Source organism: Xylocopa sonorina, chromosome 6 (genome assembly GCF_050948175.1).
Source record: "Xylocopa sonorina isolate GNS202 chromosome 6, iyXylSono1_principal, whole genome shotgun sequence".
NCBI classification, from domain to species: Eukaryota; Metazoa; Arthropoda; class Insecta; order Hymenoptera; family Apidae; genus Xylocopa; species Xylocopa sonorina.
Window position 1 is genome coordinate 7,821,817 of NC_135198.1, and position 6,535 is coordinate 7,828,351.

Below are 6,535 nucleotides of genomic sequence, written 5' to 3' on the forward strand. Positions count from 1 at the left end.
CTCCACCGCCACCCTCTCCGACCCCTTGTCTACATCCCAGCCATTCTTAGCGAACACTACCACCACCTTCACCCTCGCGTCGTTTCCCCTCCACGACCAACCAGATTCCCGCACTACCACTCTGTTACGAAACGCGTGCACACGCGCGCGCGCGTTATCTTCGACAATTGACGTCAACGTACGTGCTACTATCGTCTCATCGTTAATTGTTTCTGGGTGTAATTGCAAGGTAAATAGCTCGTATGCGACCACGTGGTCGATTAGCTGCTGACTTATTCTTCTTATTCTCTGTCTCTCTTTCTCTTTTTCGTAATCGTTTCGCTCCGGTTCGAGGATATTTTTCGTTGACAAATGACCGCGCGCCGGCCAAGACGATTACGTACGCGCCGCCGACACAATTCGATCCATTGTTTTAACGAGATTCCGTATTAGAGATCGCTGTGCTAAGAAAACGGGAACTACGGGTTAGTCGACGTTCGTGATGGCATCGTTGGTTTTCGATACAGGCATCTTTGATACGGTTTCAAGGAAATTTCATGCGCGATCACGAACTCGTCGACGCGATTCCATTTTGTATACGTCCCGCCGCGGCTCGGAAATACACCGTTTCCCAGAGATGATTATATAAATTATGTTCTATTATTTTTTTATTCGCGTTATCGGTGCAGATAACTTCTTTCTCGAGAGTGAATCGACGATCGTTCGTCATCAATCGCAGATAATTAATTCTGGTCAATACTGGTACGTTTGTTTTTTTTTTTCTTCTCTTGCAGAATTGACGTCAAACCAGGGTTTTCTACCGTAAGCACTTTTTAACAAGCCTGCCAGCTACGTGTTTCGTGAATTGTATCGAGATCGAACGCTCCTCCTCGCGGGCGAGGGAAAGAGAGAAGGTGAATGGAAATATTTAAATGGTAGCCATCTTGGTCAGAAAAAAAGATAAAAAGTAACCAATAGCGTGCGTTCGATCGGCACGCATCTCGTTTGTTGCGGTAGGTCACGGAACGCATTCTGCGATTACTCCTTTTCGCTGCTTCTTATCGAAACTGGTCAAATATTAAAACGAAGGACAAGAATTTGCTGATCGTACAGTGCTTCATCGATTTGCCGATAATGTACTACTTACAAAATGACGAGTGTCTTGATAACATCGTGAGTACCTTGCTTACCATCCTCCAACTACCTCTATGGATATTTATGAGCGAGAGAAAAGAAAGGTTTCCTCTTCGCGCATTTATTTCCTGTAATATAAATAGATAACTTGTTACTTGCGAAATTATTCATAAACAACAAAGCGTACAGATTCGAATCGTGATAGGAAATAGTAAACTATTTTTAACCTTGAGCGTCCACGTCACAAATTGGCATTACGTGAGTATTACTGATCTGAAATTCATAGGGAACAACCTATAGTACCTACTTAAACTTTTATTGCTTTCTTCGTGCTATTTTATCGACCAAGTTCAATGCCAAAAAAAAGATCGTGCTCCAAAAATAGTTTCATTTCAATATTTTGAATCTTAAAACGTACACTTAACCGGTTAACTTGAAATAGAACAGAGAAATAACAATTTTAACATTCTGCTCTGATAACAAAGGCTCCGTGTCGTAAATTTTATCCATCATCCCGTCGGAGGCTTTAAAAAACTGTTCACCTTTTTCGTGTGCATAGAGCAAGCCGGATGCGTTCGCGATAAACTATACAACACGACTATTTATGCATTTATCATTACGCGCGCGTGCGACCGACGCGGTTTCTCCTCTTTTTTTTTTTTCTTTGAATTCATTGTCTTTTTTGCCGAGTGTCCAATATATGTACACTTGTAATCGGTAGTACCGCGGTATAAAATGAAATATTCATGAACGCCGATATAACGTATTTATCGCGTGTTAGGTAAAGGTTACACGAGAGACTTCCCGCATAGGGATGTGTTTTAATAACGTTACGACTATAAAGTTACATGCGCGGTAGCGTACGTCCGTCTCGGGATGCTCCACATTTACCAGCGTTATTACGTTTGTAATAATTCAAACGAATCGGTCGTGTATAATTCCCAGCCGGTTATGATACGCCTACAATCAAGTTGATAGGTAAAAATCTCCTTCGAACGACGGGCAGTAACGGACGACGCCGGGTAATAGGGTAGAAACGACGAGGAACAATTTCTGGTGTCATTTATGGGCAGGTTTCTATTCAATAAAATCGTACAAATTTCTTTTTCATCTAAATGATCGTTTCGCCGAAGCATACGCGTGTGTTACCTATTTTTTGTACGGATAAAAATAAATCCGAATAAATTCCATCCCGTTTCACGGTCTCGAGACGTGCAACATTAGTCTGGCGAGAAGAATCCGACGCATTCGCGGCTGCCTTTGCTGGTAGTAATTATTTCCAGTTGATAAGCACACAGGTACCATGACTTGCACAATGGGCTCTGTTATTTAGATAATTTTTGTTTCGTCTGGTCTTTTTAATTCTGACATGCTTGTGTGTTATTAATGTGGTAAGGGTAATTGTAGTTTATGATATATCAGGATGAATATACTGGAAACATTAATTTATGATTACGTGAATTAATATTGTGAATAATACAAGTTTAATTACCACTTAGGTAGTAGTGTGAAAACAAATTTTTTTTCATTCTTTTTCATCACTTTTTTCACCGCTACTTAATTCCTACCCAGAATTGTAGTCATGCATAATAGAAAATTTAATCGTCCAGCTTTATTTCTATTAATTTAGTTAGTTTAGCTTCGCATATTCATGGAAGTCCGGTTCGCTGAATCGAATCACAGTTTCAATTTCTAATTCGGCGCGAAATAAAATTAACATTAATTAGTTCCATCACGTGCACGAGTAAACGCTGAAGCAGAATAGAATTTGTAGTCCCCACCGATTATCATTGTCGGTGTATGTAAGCACGTATTCATAGTCGAAACGTGTGTACATTTAATTCCTGAAATATCCAGTCGGCGATATAAAATTAAAAATAAAGGAGAATTCATATTCACCTGACGCTCGGCGCCAGCCCGGCGATATCGCTTTTTCGTCGCAGAAATTGAATTTATTCGTACGCGGTCGCATCGCCGCGAATCTACATATTGATAACATATCGAAAGGCGCACGAGGAACATGACGCGCTGCTTCTTTTTTCCCGCTCCACCTCTCTCGTTAATTTTCCCCCTTCTCCCGTTTTTTTTTTGCCTTACAATTACGAGAGATCAGAATCAACGACGCATTTGCATACGTACAATCGAGCGAGAAATGCGTCCGCGCGATTTATTCGGGTTACACGGGCTGTAATCCGGTTCTGGGGCCGACCTGGCTTTCGCGAGCGTCATCGCGCGTCTTTCATCGACGTATTTTCGGCATCATGCCACGGACGGACGGGTTGGCGTAATATGCCCGAAGTGCGTCATAATTAAAACAGCCGAAGACCGTGTCCGTGATGCGCTCGGCCCTCGTTCAAAGTTCATGACGTTCGCGGAAGGAAGTTGTAACGACGGCCCTTGGCTTCGTTTCCCATTGTCGCTACATCGTGGCATGTTTGTCTATCAGAACGACACGTGCAACTTCCACATGCATAGAGGAAAACATGTTAAAATGTGCAAAGTTGATGCGTGCATTCGATAGAACAGTAATGTAATTAACCCAAGAGGGGGTAGTTTTAGGAATTTTCCTTTACCTCGAACATCCTTTACTCTCCTCTTCTATTATTTACCAGAGAGCCGAGATATGCAACCGGAAGAACAGCACGGCACGATTGAACGGTAGAAAACGAACGATAAGCCACCACATAAGCTGTTAGCATTATTAGAAAATCTAGTAATAGGATCAGGATAATAGGATTACAAAGATTGGTCTTAAACTGACGCGCGCGTGAAATAGCGCAGCGTTGGTAAGGGTAAGAGCATGTTTCAAAGTCCCACGTGTTCTCGAGACGTTTATTTTCTTCGTTCAACATTTATATCCTTAAAGTTCCATTCTTTTTCTCAATTCACTTGCGATGAAAACTGCAGTACTTTATCGCTGTATCACTGGCATGAAATGAGTCTATTTTTTATGGTAATCGTTAGCTTTCGACGTTTCGATCAGAGCGAGAAAGTACAGTCAGGTATTATCTTCGACCCGGTGGGCAAACAAAATCCCGTTTACAGAGGGTTAAGAGGGAAAACAACCCGGACCTGGGGTTAGTCTGCGTGCCTCCGAAGTTTGCGCGTCGCGAGTTTAAAATAGCGGGTCATGTGCACGTTTCGCGTGGCTCATAAAAATGATTTCTTAAAATAATCTTAAATAATCGTATAGTTTTGACTTTTCTCCCCGTGCGCGTTTATTTTATCGAGCCACGCGGGTTCTCGTGCGCGTATTCGAACAATGTCGAACTTGGAGAATGCCGGAGACCGTAAGAGGGTTGAACGACGAGGGGTTGCTTTGAGATCACGTGCTTCCTTACTACTCCACGTTTCCGCTCGTTTCGTCTCGCCTCCCCGCGAGCGAATATTTTTTACACAATCGGAGCTATAATTGGAACATTGGTCTGTTTTAATATCCGATCGATCGAGAATGTTATTGCGGGCAGATTGAGTTGCGCGGCGAATGAAATGCACCATATAAAGAGTTCAAACGAGCGTCGAGTTTGTTTGGAATTTACGGACGCGATTTTAATACTGGAATGGAAAACATTTCTTGAGACTAAACATCTGTAACAAACGGGACGCGGCTCGAATAAGTTAGTTTTTGGATTCATTCGATTGGAACAAGCTATTTTTGATAGAACGAACAACCATACGGCCTCGAATAACCAACTTTGATTGCCAATAGTAACTCAGCTATTTAAACTCTCTTAAAACTAGAAAATGGAAGAAGAATTCGAATATCCGGGAAGCTTATAATCTATATCTATGCTTGTCGTTTATTAGATCGATAAAATTTGATTCTATCAAATCGATTAGTCGGACGAAATGTAAATTTATATTCTTCAAAAATAGCAACGATGACATGCGTATACGACAGGAAAACAATTATTTATCGTTTTTGCCACTCGTCTATCGCTCCAGCAGAGTTTCCTCATCTACTTACTTTATCGCAGTAAACAAATCTTTCGCAACGAGACGTTTCGCTTTTTCCCTCGGCCTTAACCGCTCGACTTTCTATCCTTTTTACAACTTGTTGCTTTTGTCAGCTTGTCACAATCACACTTTCCATTCTTGTGCAAATCAAATTCCCACTTCGCTCGTTTACATCACAATAAACGGGGAACTATTACGGTTTTCCTAGAAACAGTCAGGCAACAGTGGCTGGCTGCGAACCAGTCCACCGTTTCAACAATTCTACCTGCATTTCTTTGCCTTTTCCTTGTGTTTGATAATAGTTAGGGGACTGAAAATGCCGTACAAAGTACGTGCGTTGTGTTCGCTAATTGGACTTGCGTTAGAGCGAGCTAGAAATGTTCCTTTTATGGATGAAGAACAGCTTGTTTTTCTCTGAAAATCGATGTCAAGTGGAAGACGAGCAGTGGCGAGGAAACTGAAAGGAAACGGGCAGGCAAGATTTGATTGATAATGAGTTCTCGTTTGATCAATCAGAGGCTAAATATTATCTTCGTATAGTTCGCAATTGTACCGAAGTTGATGGGTACTCGAGGCAATTTGTGACGTAAGTTGTGACTTCAGTTTGAAGTCTAGTACGTACGTACAAGCATTTCGAGTGTTCGCAGGGACCTTTGCTCTTGGCCTTCAATCTAATATGATTGTCTAAATTTCGTACAACTCGAAGAGCAATCGAGAAAAGTTTCGAATGTTAATTCGTCCGAAGTAAAAGCTCGTATAAATAGTTCGTATACTTCTGTGAACATATAAATATGTAACTCGCCAGTGGTACTCGACTTGACGACGGACCTTGGGAAACCACGTTACGTTTAATCGACAAACTTAATAGGCATTGTGCAAGTTTCTTATCTCCAATACTGTCACACGGGCTGGCAAACCTTGGGAAGCCTTAAAGTCCTCGAGAATCGTAAAACATTCGCTTTTCACATCCGATCTCCTTCCTAATTTAAAACCAGTTTCACACCCGAACCAGAGCCCAGCGGCATAAAAGATTCGTGGTACGTACCATCGAAGAAACAGATTTCATCGAGATACAAAAACTGCAGATACAATATTTTCAACTGCTAGATCTGGATTGTTATAAAAATAATGGAAGAGCTCGAGATTTTAGCGGAGTAATAAAAAAGAGAGAAAAAAAGAAGGAAAAGCCCGTACCAGCAAGATAATGGAAAGGTGTAAAAAGTGCACGAGCACGATTCGGAGTCGACCGTGCAAATGGCGGTCCTACCCAACCGAGGGTCCGCAGGGTTTCCGAGGAACGGTTCGAAGAACTTCCATACCATAAATGGGATATTTCCCCGGAGCGTTCCACGGGCAGAGGGCATCCTCGGTTGGTCGCGTTGGCCAGGATGTTCGTTGGTCGTCTCGTCGTGGACGTGGTTCCAGGGCGCTTTCGGCACGTTCCTGTTTGACGTCATCGAATGAC